We start from the raw sequence: 22,386 nt of genomic DNA on the forward strand, positions 1-22,386 counted from the left end.
ACCAATTTTTCCGGGCCGGCAATGGTTTGGATGATTGTCAAATCGACACCCTTTGATCGGCCAATGGGTTGAGGTCAAATCCGAGTTGACCCGTCCGCTGCCCACCCCTAGTGACATGTGTTTTTCAAAAAAAAACAAAATACTTCAAAGATATGTCAAAGTGCTTTTGGAAACTAAAATCAAGTTTACCAAAAATCGGGAAAGACTTCAAATTAGGCTTGCAACAAATCTCCTATGGGAATATAACTTTCGTGGGATTGATTTGTAGAACTAGAACAATTGGTGGATTCATGGAAAATTATGAAAGTTGGACACATAGATCTTCAGCCTCATAACTTTCTCCTCCAATTGGCCTTACACCAAAGCTCTTACGGAAAGTCCATTTATCATCCAAAACCTCTTAAGTGTACAAATTGGCTGAAATTGAAAAAAAAGGAAAAGTAATAAGGTTTTTTTAAGACCAATTCTTAAACAAAACCTATGGATATTAATTAACATGAAAATATTTTTTTGGTTGATTTTTAACATGAAAATATAGGAAATAATCAAGATCTAAAATATCGATATTATCCCGATATTTTCATCGAAATTTCTGTGTTTTTGGACTACCGATATTTCCAATATTATTGATATTTTAGACATTGATAGGAACTCTATGTGGTACTAAGTCACTCATGTATCTTACCATGCAATGTATGAAGTGTAAAATATTGTACTAATTCATTATATATAAATGATTATGGTGTGTTTAAACTTCTTTCATTAATTACTACATATTTTCTACACTCACAATATTTGTCAGCTCGCTATATAATCAACTTAAATCAGTTAAATCCATCATGCAATGCATTTCCTTCTAATTTTTTTTTGTGATAAATTAATAGATAATTGACTAAATAAACATCCTGCAAAGTTTCAATAAAAATTTCCAAGTTTTTTCTTACAATTTCCGTGGTTTTTATTCAATTTTTATGGATATCGATAATATCCCGATATTTCCATCGAAATTTCTGTGTTTTTGGACTACAGATATTTCTGATATCATCGATATTTTATACCTTGGAAATAATACATCTATCAATGCCTAGTGTATAGCACGTGTGAATATCATGTTTTGATACCATTTAACAATTTAAGCATCCAACCTAATCAATTGATGACTAATAAAGATACAATGATTCTTGAGCAACTTTTGCCAGACTTCTAATGTAAAATTCTCTCAACAATTCTCAATATCATTTCACACATATTATGTTGAATTCATTTAATTACTAAAAATGAACACTTGATGAATCATATTATACTATATATTTTATCATATTTTTAGTACTAATTTATTGGTTATTTTGGTGAAATTTGAGACTTTGAATTATATTTCCAATGTAGCACATTCAAATTCCTCTTGAGCATAAAGTACTCATACGGATGAATATTAGAGTGATTCCAATTGAAAGATATTTGTGAGTCTTTCAAGGTGATTATATCAAAATTCCAGATTCTTCTACAAAGTCGTTTGATTGTGGCGAAGAAAGAAAAGCGCACTGCGCAGCTTTCCCAGAATGATGTTTATAGACGTTTTGAGTATTTTGAAGGTCAATATGGTATATTTTGAGGAAGGTTCTTTAGGAGGATTTGTTGGGGACGTCTTAAGCTTTCAAAAGAGACCTTTTGGGACCAAATCGAAGTTGATTTGGTCAGTCAAAGGTTTGTTTTCTGAGAAGTTTGACTTTAAATAGGAAACATTTTATTTGCTAGTTTAATATTTTGTTTTATGATTGTTCGTAACTAATTTCTTTTGCTAGGGCAACACCACGAGTCTTAGCAAGAATATGTAGTTTCTTTTCAGTTTACTTATGCTATTATGCATGCAGGTTTTGAATTATTAATCACCATGTTTGAAACTATCTGATGGTTTTGTTAATCGGCCACCATTAGGATATTTAGAAAAGTAATTTGATGCAATTTTGGCGGAGGGTTGTCCCTGAGATTGACTAAGGCTTCTTATGGTTAATATGTGTAACTTCACTTAGGATAGATACCACATCTTAAGGGTTGCATAATTTTTCAAAAGGTTTTCACAAAGTTTAATGAATCTTGCATTTTCACATTTAATATGGACATCGCGGACGGGGTGCATGTTTGATATACGTTCTATGTTGGGGGTTCAAGTAGAGCATACTTTAGGAAAATCTAACCTTCAAAATATGCATGTGTAAGTCATAAGTAATTGGAAGATCTACATAGGATTGTTAAGGTGATGGCGGAACTCTAATACTTAAATTGATTTCCAAAACTATTTTCTTTTGTTTTCTTTACTTAGCCAATTTATTTAATTATTTTTAATATTTTTGATCATAAAATTAACATTTTCCAAACATTTATAATTAATTAAGATTTGATTTTAACATAAATTATTCATTCAATTCCTATGGAGAACGACATTGCTAGAGCCATCTATTCCGCTTTGCCCTCCCAACTTTTAATTAACTCGTTTTTGAGTCTCCTCGAACTTTCAGTTAGCGCCAATCTTTCCCCCAACCGTCAGTTTTGTCATTATATTTTTTGAAAACCAGGCCGTTTTAAAAAGAAAACAAACTTGTGTTGTTGAAATATGATATTGGCATGAGATCAACATGAATGACATGAGCAAAATAAGTGAAAGGTCTAAAACACTCTTGTATAGATTTAATAAGAGTTGTTTTATTGGCACCCCACTAAAAATTTTAATTAAATAATTTGCATGTCCTAATATGAAATGACTCTTTAGGCCAGAATTTGTTTAAAAATAATTATTTACTGTCTGCACCCCAAATCCTTTTTAGAGAGATCTAATCACCAATAAATATATATAATTTTATATAGACGCTTGCATTATCCGATCATTATATTTTTCCTCAAATGTGAAGTATTATGCAGCATAACAAAGGTAATCTAAATAATCAAATGTTTTTTAGATGGTGTAGTAGTAGTGTTTTCTTTTGTTTTGTTAAAAATTATTTAAGAATGTTTTCTATTTTATTTCTAATGATGGATGGGGGTGCAATTTCATTCAAGTATATATGATTGCAGAATCGAGAAACCAGAAGGGCTAATTGTTAAGTTGTAGCCCTTTCATGAATTATGATTATTTCCAGGGTGACACAATTTCAAACTTCACCGTTTAAAGTTTTTGAAAATTTCTACACAACCAGACAACATATGAAGCAGCAGAATTATGCACGTTGTGTTCGTGGTGAAGGCATAGGCTTGGAATTTTTTCGGAACATAGGAAAACTTGAGATTGGTTTGGCGCGTGGGGTGTGTGGAGTACTGTGTTAGGTATAAGCGTAATTTCGGTAAGTAAGTGGGGTGTATTTAAATAGCTTTTGATTTAAAAAGTAGGTATGACGTGTTTTAAGTAAGTGTTTTAAGTGGGGTGTAATTGTTAATGGCAATAGACAATTGCCAACACGAGATTATTATAATTTTTATACGCCTCGTTTAATAGTCTACATGTTCGCCACATTGTTAATATTGTTGATAATTAATGGCAGTATATGGTAGTTCTTCTTCGTCTACACACCCATATCTACAAATTGGAAAAAGAAGACTTGATTGAAACTTGTGATTGTAGTTCGTATCATTCATGTCGATATGATGTTGAGAGTTGTCCCATATCGATGAGGGACAAGATTTGCTATGTGCTTATATGAGGCTATTTCTCATATTGCCAATTGTTTTTATGATGGAACCTCAATTTCATCATGGTATCAGAGCGGATTGTCCACATGTGAAGCCAAACGGCCACACGCACTCCACGTCACATGTGGGGGCGTGTTGAGAGTTGTCCCACATCGATGAGGGATAAGGTTTGTTATGTGCTTATATGGTCTTGGGCTACTCCTCATATTGTCAATTATTTTATGGTAGAACCTTAATTTCATCAGATATGATTGTTTGATTTTGCTGCAACTCTAGCTCCTCTGTTTAGGGGTGGGTTCAAAAAATCGAAAACCGAAAAAAACTGGACCGAAAACCGAACCGAGACCGAAAAAAACTGAACCGAACTGAATCTAGTTGGTTCGGTTTCTATTTCTGGGATTCGAAAACCGAACCGAACTGAACCGAATCAAAAATATATTAATTTTATTTATTTATTTATATTGGGTATTTATGTTTTTAGCCCAACTTTAAGCCCAATTTTCAAACCCAAATGTCTTGAAAGGCAAACTTAAGCCCAAATGTTTTGAGCCCTTTTACTCTAAGCTCTTCTCATCTGAAAATCCACTTCGCCACTTCGGATCGATTGATTCGTCTTCCTCCTCAGCTCATCGGAATCCATGGTGAAAGAACTAGCTTGCATCCTCGTTACTAAAGTCGCATGTATTGTATCGATTCCATAATCTCACAGTTTCTTCGAATTTTTAACAAGTCCTAATCGATCTTCTAGATCTACGACTTTGTTCTTGCTTGTTAACTTGTAAATTCATATGATGGATGCACCGTCATGGTGGGTGGCTTCCCAAGGAAAGAAGGCATGAAAATGAAAGACGTCCTGGCAAAGAACGTTTCCACTGCAAGTCCAAAGCTTCTGCACTGGAAAAGCATGCAGCTCCTAACTACAAGGTAAAAAATATTTGAATAGAACAAAAATTATTGGGTAGTTTGTTGATTTTTATAAGGAGTATGTTACTTCATTATGATCTGAATTTGTGCACGATTCAAATACATCTTTATGCAGAATCATGACTAATTTCGCAATTATGTTTATACAGATTGCGATTTTTAGCAAAAAAGGGAAAAAAACCTAAACTGAATCGAAAAAAACCGAAGGAAAACCGAATCGAACCGAACCGAACAGTAAATTCGGTTTGGTTTTCGGTTTCGGCAAAAAACCGAACTGAATGAAACCGAACCCACCCACCCCTACCTCTGTTTGGGGGTGTATGTTGTACTTAGTTCCAAATCTTGTAATTTGACCCTGCATTTCATCAATGAAAATGATTATTATTGTAAAAAAGAAAAAACATAACAATGTAAAAAAGAATTACACACTACCAGAAATTATGGCTTGCCCCTATCAAATTTTGAGGGACAGACGAACTTTCGTAATACTTCTTACCCGACAAATTCATAGGTTCGCAGGGTTAGTAAAGTCAACATCTTAGGTGATTGGAAAATCTTTAGAGATACGAGTCAACATCTGTAGGTTTATTGGAAAATCTTTAGAGATAGAACAATGTTGTATGGTAAAAATATTTCCGGCGGAAAACATTTGGCGGCAAAGGAAAAATTTGGCGCACAATTAATGAGGGTTTATGGGGTGGATAACTGTTCATCATGTGAATATGGTTTAACCGACGAATTTATCTGTCGTGTAAGATTATGTGGTCATCTACAAAATCCTAATTTATGACGTGTAAAAAAGCAAGGGAACATGTACATACGAGACAAGCAGTTGAAATTGTGCGACGACTGATTTTGTCGAGCAAGATCTAGTTCACCTTTTAGCTCAGAGTCTGCTGCCTTGTTCCCCTATTTTCCCCTCACCATTTTTCATTGCCATGCTCTGCAACCCCCAAGCCGTCCCCCGCTGCTTCTCTCTCCCTCTATCTCTTTCTCTGTCTGTCTGTCTCTCTCCCCCATCCTCTGTTGCATCTCTCACCATCTCTTCCTCTTCGAAATATTTGAAGGTTAGTTTATTTTGAGTTTGTCATTATTTTTCCTTCGAATGTGTTATTTATGATTAGTTTTTAGTAGGAAGCATGAATTTTTTTAGTTGTGATATTTGTATATGTTGAATTGTGTAGGATGTAAAATTTGTAGTTGTTTTTGAAATATATGTGGAGTAGGGAAATTTAATTGTGCAGCATTATTAGTGTACTTTATGACTTACTCCGCCTTTGGGATATGGCAAAGCACAACTCAAGAATTGAATCGTATAATAATTTTTCGTATATTTTATGACTGCATCTAACATCTTCGTTAGACTGCCTACGTACCTTAAATAGGGAGCAAGCCATTCGTGTAAGAATCATTATCAAGTATAACATATGGCAGCGGAATAATACAAACACATAAACAATATAACCACTAACCTGTTGGAGACATGTCGAAGGGTACAAAGGATCTTCTGCGACTCTTCTTCTGCTGTATGCAATTATCTCAGTGAATGGGCCCTGAGCTTTAGGGTTTCTTGCGTAAGAAGAGAGTGCAGGGACCGCAAGTATTTATAATATCAACAACAGTAATCAATAAGGACACTACCCATTGTGTGACTCCTTATTAATCTAACCTTATCACTGTTATCACTTATCATTCATATTCTATATAAGAGTTGTAATTCTATCATGACTGTCTAAGCTATAAACCTTAATACATATTCCTTATCAGCTTACAAACATAGTTATTGCTAATCTCTAATAGTCTCACATGTCTAATAAGATCCATCCAAGTGTTTAGCTCTCTTTAGAACTTACATTCTCCCACTAGAGCTTACACTTAGAATGATTCTAATTATCTAGAATGAAAACTATTCTTAAATGGCCATGAGATTAGCATAACATAGTCACGGTTTCAAGTCTAGGTCATTAATCAACGTCTACAAAGAACTAAAGGGTAACATACTTATCATTCTAAATAATATCCCCATAGTCACTCGTGTAGAGCTGAGCAACACATTAAACTCCAACAAGAAATGAATTGCTGCATCAGGTGTATCTGTAAATGTACCATTTCTTTCACACCTGATACTGGTCCTCCTCCGAATTGAATAACAATTCATCTTGATGTTTTCGATAAGAAAACCTTTTGGTTGTATATCTTAAGAACAATTATACAAAATTGTCAATCCATCAAGTATTTCAAATACTCGCTTTCTTTCATAACTAAACTATGCACTTAAAAGAATGAATTTCAAATACGCGCTTTCATTAATCAGCGTCTACAAAGAACTAAAGGGTAACATACTTATCATTCTAAATAATATCCCCATAGTCACTCGTGTAGAGCTGAGCAACACATTAAACTCCAACAAGAAATGAATTGCTGCATCAGGTGTATCTGTAAATGTACCATTTCTTTCACACCTGATACTGGTCCTCCTCTGAATTGAATAACAATTCATCTTGATGTTTTCGATAAGAAAACCTTTTGGTTGTATATCTTAAGAACAATTATACAAAATTGTCAATCCATCAAGTATTTCAAATACTCGCTTTCTTTCATAACTAAACTGTGCACTTAAAAGAATGAATCTCAAACAACCTCACAACTTTGAACTTTATTAGTTAAGAATTTCTCAACAATACTTTAAATATATAACTGAGCTGAATAATAATGACTAATGATTGAAAATGAAAAACTTTAAATCGATACTCGGCTCGACTCCCACTATTCAACAACATCAAAACCTGAAAGCACGCCCATCTTTGCTATATGTTTCTTGAAAACTGTAACTGGAACTGCTTTATTCAGTGGATCAGCAATCATTGACCCAATCTCCAAATAATCGATCTTAACCAGTCCTGCCATAACCTTTTCTCTAGCAATAAGGTACTTAATATCCAATTTTCTTGTTGCCGATGATCTCTTGTTATTTTTGGTAAAAAATATAGCAGCATTATTATCACAAAAAAGCTGAATTGGTCTTGCAATTGAGTCTACCATTCTCAGTCCTGTGATGAAGTTCTTTAAGCAAATGGCTTGGTCCACTGCTTCACAGCAAGAAAGATATTCAGCCATCATGGTTGAAGCTGTAACTGTGGCTTGTTTCACGCTCCTCCAACTCACAACTCCACCAGCCATGGTAAAAACAAAACCTGAAGTTGACTTGAGATCATCTGGGCATCCAGCAAAATCTGAATCACTATACCCTTCCAAAACAAGAGTATCTGTCCTCCCATAGATTAACATATGTTCTTTGGTTCTCTGAAGGCATCTCAATACTCGTTTGGCTGCATTCTAGTGAGCTTCACTTGCATTTGCCTGAAATCTCCCAAGTACACTGATTGTGAAAGCAAGGTCAGGCCTTGTACAGACTTGAGCATACATAAGGCTGCCAACAAAAGAAGCATACGGTTTCTCTTCCATGATTTTCCTCTTTAAATCATTCTTGGGACATTGAGCTTTGCTTAACTTGTCACCCTTTGAGATAGGCATCTCAGTAGTGCCGCATGAAAACATATTGAATCTTTTAAGTACCTTTTCTATGTACCCCTTTTGTGACAGCCCCAACAAACCCCTTTTTCTGTCCCTTTTGATTTCAATGCTAAGAACATATGAGGCCTCCCCAAGATCTTTCATTTCAAAGTTTTGCTGTAAGAGAGTCTTGGTTTCATCCAACAAACTTGTGTCATTTGTAGCAAGAAGTATATCATCTACATAGAGAACCAACAAGATAAAGCTACTCCCACTGATTTTCAGGTAGATACAAGTGTCTGAAGGATTTTCAGTGAATCCTTATTCTTTCATTACTTTCTGAAATTTTAGGTACCATTGCCTTGATGCTTGCTTGAGACCATATATTGATTTCTTCAACCTGCTGACTAATTTCTCCCGTCCTTCCACTTCAAAACCTTCTGGCTGCTTCATATATATGTCTTCCTTTAAATCACCATTCAAGAACGCAGTTTTAACATCTATTTGGTGCAAAGCTAAATCAAAATGAGCTACTATTGCCATTATAACCCTAAACGCATCTTTGGTTGACACAGGGCTAAACGTTTCCTTGTAATCAACCCCTTCTCTTTGAGTAAACCCTTTGGCTACGAGTCTAGCTTTGTGTCTTTCTATATTTCCATTTGAGCCTCTTTTAGTCTTGAATACCCACTTGTAACCAATTGGTTTGATTACATCAGTTTGTTCAACCAACTCCCACACTCCATTGTCTTTCATAGAGATTAACTCATTGTGCATGGCCTCCAACCACTTTTCAGAATTTGAACTAGTGACAGATTCCTTGAAAGTTTTGGGATCATCAAACTCTGACAAGTCTATAACATTATCTGAAGCTTCAGTCATATACACAAAATCGGCTAGGGCAGTTGATCTTTTTACCCTAGTTGACTTTCTCGGGATGATAGGGGAATTAATAATGGCAACATTATCTTCTATTGTTTGTGCAGGCTCCATTATCATATTTTCTTGCATAATATTTTCGTTTGTTGTGTCAAGGTCATTAGTAATCTCTTCACCATTATTTTGCTCGTGCTGCAAGTTATCTTCAGTTTCTTCGATCTCTTCAATAAGGCTTCCATTTAGTTCAATGACTGGTATAGGTGCAGGGTCTTCAACTGAAGTGGTAGTAGGCTGCGATTCAATCATCATCTCAGATTCTTCATCAAATATAAAATCATCTTTCTTTGTCTCAGAATCAAACTCCATGTCATTTTCCATGAACATTGCCCTCCCAGTTTCAACTATTTTAGTCTCATGATTATTAGGTCTATAGAATCTAAATCCCTTTGATCTTTCTGAGTATCCAATAAAAAAGCAACTTACAGTCTTTGGATCAAGTTTCTTACTACTAGGATTGTACAGTTTAGCTTCAGCTTTACACCCCCAAACATGCATGTGATTCAAACTCGGTTTTCTTGCAATCCATAATTTGAAGGGAGTTTTGTCGACGGACTTCGAAGGAACTTTGTTGATAATATAGTTGGCAGTCTTGACTGCCTTTCCCCACAGAAACTTAGGAAGATTCACTATGCACATTATGCTCCGTACCATGTCCAATAAAGTTCGATTTATCCTCTCTACAACCCCGTTCTGTTCAGGTGTGCCTGGATTTGTGTATTGCACAACAATTCCATTTTCTTACAAGAACAAAGCAAAAGGACCAGGATGCCTCCCAGTCTGAGTATACCTTCCATAGTATTCACCACCTCTATCAGACTTTACAATTTTAATTTTCTTTTCCAACTGGTTTTCAACCTCAGTTTTAAAAATTTTGAAAACTTCCAATGCTTTAGATTTCTCGGTGATCAAATATATGTAACAGTACCTAGAGAAATCATCTATGAATGTAATAAAATACTTGTTTCCTTCAATTGTTTATGTAGGGAAAGGGCCGCAGATATCTGTATGAATGATTTCTAGGAGTTGTTTGCTCCTAGTTGATCCTTCCTTTCTTTTATTCACTAACTTTCCTTTGACACAATCAACACAAAATTCAAAATCATTAAAGTTTAATGGATGCAAAATCTGGTTTTTGACTAATAGTTCCATTCTAGGTTTGGAGATGTGACCGAGCCATTTATGCCAAAGGTTTGATGAGTTTTTTGGACTTGAGACTTCCTTTTCAACATTGAAAATATTTTCACTTTTATTTAGTTGGAATTTGAACATTCCATCACATAAAGAGCCAGTGCATATATGAGAAGATTTATAAAAAACATTGAAGCCAATATTATTCAAAGTGAAACAAAAACCTAACAAAACCAATTTCGAAACTGAAACCAATTTCCTTCTCATGGAAGGTACATAAACCACATTCTCAAGTTCTAAACAAAAACCAAAATCTAGTTTTAACCTAACAGTCCCTAGAGCCTTGACTTCAACTCTTCTTCCATTGCCAACAGAGACTTTAACTTCATCCTTATTTGGTGCTTTACTTGTTATGAAGTCTTGCAATGAATTCGTTACATGAATAGAAGAGCCGGAGTCAAGCCACCAAGCATTGCTAGGTACATCAATCAAATTTGATTCAAAACAAGCAAAAACGTTCGAAAACTTATTTTTACCTTTCTTTGCTTCTTGTTTTGCAAGCCACGCTTTATACTTAAGACAATTCCTCTTCATGTGGCTTGTCTTTTTGCAAAAATAACATTTGAAAACAGTGGAGTTGGAATTAAGTTTGAAAGTCTTTCTAGAGGTGGGAATGTTTTTGGTACCCTCCCTTTTGTTGGCATCGGGCATATAGTTCTTATTGCCCTTGGTGTAACTTTGAACATAATTCACAGATTCAATCTTCTCCCTTTCAATTCTTTCCGTTTTAATTCTCACTTCTTCACCCCCACAAATCGAAATCAATTCATTCACATCCCATTTAGCTTGCAAAGCATTATAAGAGACCTTCAACTGAGTATAAGAATCTGGTAGAGAGTTCATGATGACATGAACCAAAAAGGTTTCAGAAATTGGTACCTCAAGGTTTCTGAGCTTTCCAGCAATGTCGATTACTTTGAGTATGTATTCACGCACACTTCATTCACCATCGTACCTGATTGATGTGAGTGAATTCATAAGATTGCCAGTTTCAGTCTTCTCGGATTCTTTGTACTTCTCCTCAATGGATTTCATAAACTCCTGTGCATTTGAAGATTCTGGAAAACCTCCACGAACAACATCTGTCATGGATCTCTTGATTATCATCAATGAAATTCTGTTTGACTTTTGCCACTTTTCATGCTTTGATCTTTGGCTCGAAATGCAACCATTAGCAGGCAGTGGGGGCTCCTCAGTTCTTAGTGCTAGATCCATATCCATGACACCCAAAACTATCTCCAAGTCTTGTTTCCATTTCTTGTAGTTGACACCAGTGAGTGGTTCAACCGAGTTGAGGTTCATGGAGCTAGTGTTCATGGTCGCAACATGGAAAAATTTAATCTTTGATTCCCATTCTTTATATCACAAACTCAAGAATCTTTGGATTAGCGAGTTACATGAATATTTTCTTTAGTCATAACACCTTCACAGCCAACATATGATTTTCTGTAGCCATTTTTACAACCCTTTATGGATTGCAAGAAGTGACTGTGTTCATACCTTGGAATGTGAAGTGTCACGCCACTCGAGATCAAAACATGGACTACTGAACATCTTTAGATGATCAGTGACGATGCTTCAATCCCTAGTGCCAATACTAACTTGTATTCTTAATGAAAAACATCCACGTTACATAGATAACTTTAGCTATCATATGTATACAAATGTTTCTTCCTGTATAATACACAATTAGTCCTTAACCTGAAATTAAAACAATTCTTTATGCTTTCCTCTTAGGGTTAATTCGTCCTTCACTACACTTGAACAATCATCACATAAACCACTATGTCCCAACATAATACCATGATTCAGGCAATAATATGCTTTCCAACAACCCTTTCAATAATCATAGCAATCAATAACACATACAATACATAAAAATGCAGGGCTAGAGCAACACAATTTAGTCGAAGCCTACATCTCTGAAGTTGATATCAAATCCAAGGATCCAACAAGTCAAATGATGCAATTTCGGACCACTCAACGAAATTCATTAACATTGGGTTCCAGACCACTCAACGGAACCAAGACACCAAAGGGGATTCCGGACCACTCAACGGAATCCAAACTAGGATACGATTCCGGACCACTCAACGGAATCGCAGAGTAGAAGGGATTCCGAACCTCTCAACGAAATCCGAGTGGATACAATTCCGGATCACTTAACGGAATCGCGAAGTACAATATAAATCAGACCACTCAATTAAATTCAAGCTAGATACGATTCCGGACTACTCAACGGAATCACGGAGCACAAGGGATTCAGGACCACTCCACGGAATCCAAACAGAGCAGGGAACTGGACCACTCAACGGAACCCCAGTGGAACCCAGATCCGAATACCTCATCGGAATTGAGCAGAAGTCCAAGAATATGACAACGACTCGAGGAAACAATACATGAACCAAGTACTCAATTTAGAAGGCTGAACGAAATGAAACAAAGCGCAAGTACTAAGTTTAGAACAGATCAACGAAGCAAGATATCAAACAATATCGAAGCAACGAATCCCTATGACAGTGGGTTAACGGTCCACTAGTAGCCTTCACATTTCATTACATCATACCAATCATACAAATCAAACCACATTCCACAAACATTTTCAATGCACAAATCAAAACACACTTAATAAACAAGTATAATATAATACGTTGTCACTAGTACGCGAATCGAGTCACACATCAATTGAGGAGACACGTCAACATGATGAGCCCATCAAGCTCCATGAAATCTTATCCGCACTCTAGAATAACCGACACACTAGAAACTTAGTTTAGTTGACTAAAAAACCAACTATTGATCAAGGTCGAGAGTAGGCTCCACAACCCTAGAAATCTAAAACAGAAGATCTGCCTATCATATTTTTTATCCATAACTTCTAAAGTCCACATTATGCTTCTAGAACAATATATTAAAATTTCATTGCGATCCGATGATCGGATCTTCGCCAATCATAAATTTAAGTGATCGTCAACATTTGATTTTACAAACTTAGAAATCCACTTCGGGAAGATCCGCACATCAAATTCCCAATCCGTCAGTTCCTAATGTTCTCAAATATTTCGTACTATTATGTATTAAAGTTTGGTGCCCATCCAACGGTCGGATCATCAATTCATATAATAATCAAGTGTTGGCCAACTAGGCAGTCAATTACGAAACTATGTTAAAATATCAAAATTCACTAAATGGATGTCAAATATGGAATCGAGGCATCAAATTAGCCTACAATGTTCAGGTGGGGTCTCGGCCCATGTGCCACCGCCAAATGCCGCCGTACGCAGCGATCGACCGCCCCGACTCGTCGAAAAATTTAACTATTTTAAAAAATTACCAAATTTTATAGAAATGTAGAGCAAGTTAAGGGGAGAAACTTTCATACCTAGGCCGAAGTCCAATTCGGCTGGGAAACCATCTGAAAGTCCCTCGATCCGTCGGAAACCCAAAAAGAGTATGCTTTAATCCATCACTTCCGGTGCTCTGCTGCCCCCAAACCTATTTGGGCTTTGTTCCTGGGTTCAAGTAGAGTCTAATGGTGGTGAAGATCTAAGAAAATTGTTTCACAAATGGTGGTTCAAAGCCGAGAACCACTCGGACTCGCTAGTGGTTTTTTTCGCATAATAAAGGCTAAACACGTAGGGTTTGGATGAAGATTGATGGGAAAGTGGCAGGGAAATGATTTGGTAGTGGTGGGGAGCTTTCATTTCCTTGGAAAATGCCGCGAGGGTGTCGAAAATGAACACCGACCGAATTGGGTCGGTGTCACATCCCGGTCTGGGTCCACCACATCCCAGGCCCGCTCCACCACCATAGGACGATATTGTCCACTTTGGGCCCCGACTACGCCCTCACGGTTTTGTTTCTGGGAACTCACACGAGAACTTCCCAGTGGGTCACCCATCATGGGATTGCTCTCGCGCGCTACTCGCTTAACTTCAGAGTTCCGATGGAACTCGAAACTAGTGAGCTCCCAAAAGGCCTCATGCTAGGTAAGGATGAGAATATAAATATAAGGATCACTCTCCTGGGCGATGTGAAATCTTACAATCCACCCCCCTTAAGGGGCCCGACGACCTCATCGACACACCACGACTAGGGTTAGGCTCTGATACCAATTTGTCACATCCCGGCCCGGGGTCCACCACATCCCGGGCCCGCTCCACCACCATAGCACGATATTGTCCGCTTTGGGCCCCGACTACGCCCTCACGGTTTTGTTTCTGGGAACTCACACGAGAACTTCCCAGTGGGTCACCCATCATGGAATTGCTCTCGCGCGTTACTTGTTTAACTTCGAAGTTCTGATGGAACTCGAAGCCAGTGAGCTCTTAAAATGCCTCATGCTAGGTAGGGATGGGAATATACATATAAGGATCACTCCCCTAGACGATATGAGATCTTACAGTCGGGGTGAAAGAAACGGGTCAAAGGGAAGAAGTTTTTGATTGGTGCCACTCACATCTCTCATTTCCCTACCTTCATTCCTTTTCCATTCGTTGACATCCTCTCCCCCTCTTTCTCATTCCCCGTACCCCACCCTCCTTTCATTTCTTTTCTTTCAATCCTAGCCATCCATCTCTTTCCTTTCTCCATCACAGCCATCCACGTGGCGCTTCCAAATTTTTTGGAGCATTCCAGATTATGGTCAAATGACCATTTCGCCCATAACTTTGCTCGTTCATATCTTATTTGTTATAACTCCATTTCACGAACGGTTTGCACCTATGCTTTTGTGAGATCGAGCTCTATTCTAAAGTGTAAATTGTGACCTCGAACAGTCTACGAATTTTAAATAATTAATTTCCGAACTTCACTCTTCGTAATTAGTCAAATTTAAAAATCTAAATGTAAATAACTTAATAAATTTTTCCGAAATAATATAAAATCTCAATAATACAAATACATAGATTATAACAATGAAATCCAGGAACAGGATTTCACATAATTATCTTTAAAAAAAAAAATTCATGCTCTTATGCGACAGACCTTTATCCCTTATGTAACATTATGCTATATTTTACACGACGGATGGTTTGTCTGGCACTTTATTAGGGTATTTGTCAAGCATAAATTAGGGTTTAGGATTTAGAGTATTTTTCGGGCACATATTTTAAGTTTGCCTGACGGAGGCTCCGTATTTTAAGTTTAGCACATATCCAAATCCATATACGATTGTTGAACTCTGTATAATTAATTTCTACAATCCAACCATTAGTATTATTCATATAAACTATGAGATCGTATACACCAAAAATTACATAGAAAAAATATTAGGTAACGTGACAAAAATTTTTAACGATTACAAACTTAATGTAGTTTTCAGCGGTCATTTGATCCCTAAACTTTCCCATTTTCTACCAAAACAATAACTGACTCCAGAATAATACAACGAACAAACCCGATCAAGAAATAAAAATACTTACAATAGGGATTAGAACAAAATCATAGATTACACCTAACAATGTTATGTATGAAAACATAAGTTTTGGTTGAAACAACACTTGCATTGTGGGGAGTCAAACTCCACAAACATGCTTTCGACGATCCAACCGTCAAACTTGTTTGAACATAGCATGAGATCGTATATGTCAAAAATCATGACAAATACACTTGGATGAACTAGGGATCAGTTAAAAATATTGAATAGTTACAAACTTAGCATTATGATTGAACGGCTATATTACTCATGATTTCAGATTATTTTTTCAAATTGTGTTATTTGAGGGTTGAAAAACAAGTCCATTACCCCTTATCTGGAGAATCGATTATCTTAATTTATAAAAATAATGGATATCGTAATTTTAACTTTTTACCTGACAGAAGGTCCTATCATCGGGCAAACCTAACATAGTTTGTCTTTCAAACTCCCCCCATTTTTTTTTCAGGAAAATCAAATGCCCGTCTAAATTATGGATTTACCTGATGAACCCTGTAACATTCCATCGGTTAGGATCTTTTTTCCAAGTTTGTTTTTTGTTTTTTCCAAGTTGGCTTAAATATGTTGACCTAACTGATGGACTTCCATAGGGGAAGAGAAATTTTTAGTTGTGACAGGAACACAAGTGGTACACTACGTGTTTTAATAAGACTGGTGAAATTTTTTATTTTTTAAGTTATTAACTTTTTAGCACACATATCCCACCATTTGTATAGTGACATATGATGTACCACCCCGTGTACCGGTCACACTAAAAAATCTCTCGTCGGGGAAGTTCAAACGGTTGAATACGTGTTCAGAATGTATGGGTTTACCAGACGAACGTGGTAAAGTACTTCATCCCTTATATTACAACAGAGACTCCTCCATTTCTATCATTCATTGAAGTTCACTCACTCATTTCTCTCTGTCTCTCTCCATCTCTCTGAAGGTATATATTAAATTAAACATGGTAAATACCAAAAATATATATGACAATATTTGGGAATTTCTTATATATTCATTAATCTCCAAAGTGGAGTATATATAGGAGTTACAATTGGTATTACATATGTACTTCATCAATGTGGGACAACATACTACTATTTACACTTTAACTAATATATAACTTGCAACACTCCCCCTCAAGTTGGTGCAAAGATGTCACACATGCCCAACTTGTCAAGTGAGTTGGAAAACACACTATTAGACACATCTTTAGTAAGTACATCATCGAGTTGATCTTCAGATCCCACAAACAGAAACATAATAATTCCAACATCCAATTTTTCCTTGATGAAATGTCGATCAATCTCCACATGTTTTGTTTGATCATGTTGCACTGGATTATTATCACAATGAAGTTTCATAGCACCCTTGGGTTTAAACCCAAGATTTCTCAACAATTTTTTTAACCACAACAACTCATATACACCATGAGACATACCATGAAACTCAGTTTCTGCACTTGATATAGCCACCACTTTTTGTTTCTTGCTTCTCCAAGTAACTAAATTACCACCCCGAATCTGCATATGTATACCCTTCGACATTCAAATGACTATTCTTGGAGAAAACCAAGTCTTTGCCAAGAGCCATCTTCAAGTACCTCAAAATACGGGTTACTACATCCATATGAGCTTCACTAGGTGATTGCACAAACTGGCTTACCACACTAACTGCATAAGCAATGTCAGGGCGAGTGTGAGACAAATAAATTAATCTCCCTATATGTCTATGATATTGTTTCTTATGAGTAGGAATTTGATTCGGAATTAAGCCCAGACGATGATTCTGCTCAATTGGAGTATCAACAGGTTTGCAATCTAATATACCTGTTTCAGCTAACAAATCAAGAACATACTTCCGTTGAGACAGAAAAATACCATGCTTGGATCGTGCAACCTCGATTCCAAGAAAATACTTCCATTCACCCAATTCTTTCATCTCAAATTCAGTGGCTAGGTACTTTTGAAGGCGTTGTATCTCCTTCTGATCATTACCACTCACTATCATGTCATCAACATAAATAATCAATGCAGTTAGCTTACTAGTTTGTCACTTTAGAAACAAAGTATGATCTAAATGACGGACATACCCAAACTTCTTCATTGAACTTGTAAATCTCCCAAACCACGCTCTAGGAGATTGTTTTAAACCATACAAAGTCTTTCGTAACTTGCATACAACACCTCTTCTAGGAGATGTTCCGATACCAGGTGGAAGATCCATATAAACTTCTTCCTTGACATCACCATGAAGGAAATCATTCTTAACATCAAACTGCAACAAAGGCCAATCCTAGTTTGCTGTTAAGGACAGAAGAACACACACAATATTAAGTTTGGCAACAGGAGCAAAAGTCTCAGGACAGTCCACCCCATAGGTTTCAGTATAATCCTTAGCAAATAATCTGGCTTTATACCGGTCAATAGAACCATCTACTTTGTGCTTAATAGTGAACACCCATCTACATCGAACAACTTTCTTCCAATTTGGTAAAGGAACTAAATCCCAAGTAGAATTCTTTCCCAGAGCTTCCATCTCAACTCTCATTGCATCAACCCATTTAGGATCAGACAAAGCATTATGCAATTTTGTTGGAATTGATACACTAGATATATGACATATTTAAGATGCATATGGTTTGGACAAAGGATGAGTAGACATATAATTGTTGATAGGATATTTGGCTTTGGCATGCATATCAGGTTCATATTGTACTTTAGGTTTTCCACGATTAGCTCGTGAAGGCAACTAATAAGTGGAATAATTGTTAGAATTTACCTCATGTATGCCATCATCTTGTAACAAATTGTTAAAAGAATCATCATTGGATGAACCATCATCAGGCAATGCATTAGACATACCAGCAGCAGGCAACTGGTCATCAGAAGGTAATTCATCAGACATACTAACAGGCAACTCATTGGGCATACATGATCTATCGTCAGTAGAAATAGTTTTGGGAATGACAAGTGACCGATCACTATCTATAGTTGACTGATCAGTATCACGCAACATAATAGGTTCTATCCCCAACTCTGCCTGTAACACAACATCCATATCATCTCTTCGAATCTGCACTTCACTCCCCCTCCCCCCCTAAAGTGGAGAGTCGAAATAGGGCTTTACAAAATAAGCAATGTCCTTGTGGAAGGTGACATTCACGGTAATATAAGTTTTCTGAGTCGGAAGATGATAACACTTATAGCCTTTCTGATTGTTAGCATACCCAATAAATACACATTGGAGAGCACATGCATCAAGTTTACTCCACTGATGAGAGTAGACATGCACATACGCAATACGCCCAAACACCTTCGGAGGAACTTTTGATACAGAAACAAGAGAAACATGTTTTTGTAGCACATCAAGCGGTGTCTGAAAATCAAGAACCCTACTTAGAACACGATTTATCAAATACACAACAGCCAAAACAGCATGACCCCACAAATGATTTGGAACACATTTATCCAACATCAAGGAGCGAGCAACCTCCATTATTTGACGATTCTTCCATTTGGACACACCATTTTGTTAAGGTGTAAACGGAGTAGTCGTCTGATGAATAATACCTTGATCACGAAAAAACATGCCAAAGTGTGAGTCACATATTCTCATCCGTTATCAGACCTGGAGACCTTAACTTTTATCTGAAACTGAGTAGACACCATTGCACAAAATTCTTGAAGTAAAGGAACATCACTCTTAATCTTCATCAAGAACACCCAAGTTAATAGAGTACAATCATCAATAAAAGTAACAAACCAACGGAATCCATTAGAAGTAACTTTTGTCGGACCCCACACATCAGAATGTATTAAATCAAATGGCAAAGTAGCTTTAGAATCACTTATGGGAAATGAAGGACGATGACTCTTAGCCATGACACATGTTTCACACTGGAACTCTGAATCACTACAAGTGCGAAACAAAGAAGGAAATAGATGCTTCATATAACTGAATGATGGATGTCCCAATCGTCGATGCCACAACCAAATTTGATGTCTGCCATCCACTTTGGCACTTAAAGCTTGATGATTATTTGAATCGAAAACAACAATATCTTCTATAGTTAAGATGTACAAACCCCCTATTCTTTTAGCATGACCAATTATCTTCTGAGTTTGAATGTCTTGAAAATAACAATACGTAGGGTAGAAATGAGTAGAAAAATATAAGGTATCAAGAAGTTTTCCTACTGACAAAAGATTGCACATAACATCAGGAATAAGTAAAGCACAGACTAATGATAATGTCGGAGTAAGAGAGATAATGCCTTCACCCTTCATAGGGGAAGGTTCTCCATTTGCACTAGTAATATACGGATCACGAACATAGTCACATAACTCATCAAACACTCTAGGGTCACTAGTTACATGATTAGTAGTTTCAGTATCAATTATCTTTTTATTTGTTCCTCCAAGATGCATAACAACACTACAATTATATTGAGCCATTGAACTAAGTCACGAACAATAAAGGCACAAAAGATACGCAGCGGAACAAAAACAATTTATCAGAACATGTAGCAGAATACTGTTCACGACACTAGCAAACACTGTTCACGCAGTGTAGTAAGATGTACTGTAGCACGCCACTATTCACTTTTTTTTTCTTTTTTTTTAACGAAGGAAATCACGACAAAAGTGGGTGCAAAATTAAAACACACAGGTCATCAAGAGCGAACTGCTATGATGCCATATTAAATTAAACATGGTAAATACCAAAAAAATATATATATAACAATATTTGGGAATTTCTTATATATTCATTAATCTCCAAAGTGGAGTATATATATGAGTCACAATTGGTATTACATATGTATTTCGTCAATGTGGGACAACATACTACTATTTACACTTTAACTAATATATAACTCGCAACAATATATACGCTCCAATTTTTACATTGTTGTTGTTGATTAATTATATAATTTTTTTGTTGTAGTTGTGGTTGGTTGGGGGTGAGGGTGAAGGGACATGGGGAAGGGGAGGGTGTCGGGAAAGGCGAGGACTTGCGCCGAGTAGGGGAGGGGGTGGTGGGCAGAGGGGGCGTTGGGGGTGTGCAAAAGGTGTAGTGGCACAGGGCCTCGAATATTTTAGGGAACCCAAAATTTTTTGATCCTCCCTTACATTACACATAAGTATAAATTTCTAATAAAAAAAGTTTTAAATTGAAAAGAAAAATTATCATCATTACAATTGGTTAAGCGGATGTTGTACTCAATATAATAATTTTCTACTTTTTTTTAACAATAAAAAACTTGTGTACTACTTTCTTCAACTTTTCTATTAAGCAATAAAAAACTAACTTGTGTATTACTTTCTTCCACAAATAGAAACGTATTTCCATATCTCTCTTTCAGTTGTGCTCCATTTTTTTTTATAGATGAACCCTAAATCATGACTTTATTTTGGAGATTATTCAATTAGTAAGAGAGATGTTGATTTCAATTAAGTTTGAATATTGATTGTTGAGCTTTGTATAGATATTGTTGATGCACAAAACCGGAGGTCTTGGAACAACGTAAATCCAACCGTGAATCTGCAAGAAATGTAAATAACACAAGATGTATCGTGGTTCACCCCAAGGTTTGGGCCACGTCCACACTGATTATGTATTTATCTGAGGGAGAGAGAGCTCTGAGAGTGAGAGCTTTGAGAGGGGGAGAGGGCCTAGGAATTGGGCTCCCCTAATTGTGAGGGTGAAAGGTCCTTTTATAGAATAAGGACTCCTCACTTATTACATATTTGCCCATTCTTTTATCACATAATTACATTTAAGTCCCCCGAGTATTTGTACGAGATCTAAATACGAAGCCCTAAATATGGTATAAACAGTAGTCCCCCAAGTTTTCAGTTAAGAGAGTCTTTTGGCTGGAGACTTGAAATTCAGTCCATGTGTGGGCCGAAGTAACTAGATATTGTCTTGAACTGATGTTCGATATGAGGCGGTGCTCAATCTGAAATGATGCTCAACTAGAAGTAGCACATGTTGCGAGGCTGCTCGGCTCGTGACTTATGTTGCCTTGGTTGGCTCAGCTTGTGACGTCGAAGGTGAGGGAGTCCATTTTATAGAATAAAGGCTCGTTCCTTAATACATAAATGATGAGCTAGAGTTAATGTTCTCTAATGATGGTGAGGGAGTCCCTTTTATAGAATAAGGGCTCACTCTTCAATACATAAGTGATGGGTTAGGAGTGGTGCTCGCGGCGAGACGGTTGCTCAGTAGGCGGCGATACTCTCTAATGATGGTGAGGGAGTCCCTTTTATAGAATAAGGGCTCGCTCATCAATACAAAAGTGATGGGTTATGAGTGATGCTCGCGGCGAGGCAGTTGCTCAGCTGGTGGCGTTGCTCTCTAATGAAAGTGAGGGAGTCCCTTTTATATAATAAGGGTTCGCTCCTCAATACATAAGTAATGAGCTATGAGTGATGCTCGTGGCGAGGCGGTTGCTCAGCTGGCAGCGTTGCTCTCTAATGAAGGTGAGGGAGTCCCTTTTATAAGGGTTTGCTCCTCAGTACATGAATAATGGGTGCTCTCTAATGAAAGTGAAGGAGTCTCTTTTATAGAGTAAAGGCTCGCTCCTTAATACATAAATAATGGGCTAAGTCCTCCAAGTATTTTTCATGAGGCCCAGTTGAGGCCCAATAAATGGTACATGATGTAGTTCCTCAATTCTTCGGTCAATAGAGTCTGTTGGCTGGAGACTTCAAATT

The 22,386-nt window shown here is 36.8% G+C and overlaps 1 long non-coding RNA gene across 1 annotated transcript; it reads left to right on the top strand.

Moving 5' to 3' along the window:
- The first annotated feature begins 4,253 nt into the window (after positions 1 to 4,253).
- On the top strand, positions 4,254 to 16,707 carry LOC126629020 (uncharacterized). Its single transcript, XR_007625651.1, has 3 exons — positions 4,254 to 4,605; positions 16,131 to 16,190; positions 16,273 to 16,707. It is a non-coding gene; the product is annotated as an uncharacterized LOC126629020 (long non-coding RNA).
- The last annotated feature ends 5,679 nt before the right edge of the window (positions 16,708 to 22,386 follow it).

The sequence above is a fragment of the Malus sylvestris genome, chromosome 1 (genome assembly GCF_916048215.2).
Source record: "Malus sylvestris chromosome 1, drMalSylv7.2, whole genome shotgun sequence".
NCBI classification, from domain to species: domain Eukaryota; kingdom Viridiplantae; phylum Streptophyta; class Magnoliopsida; order Rosales; family Rosaceae; genus Malus; species Malus sylvestris.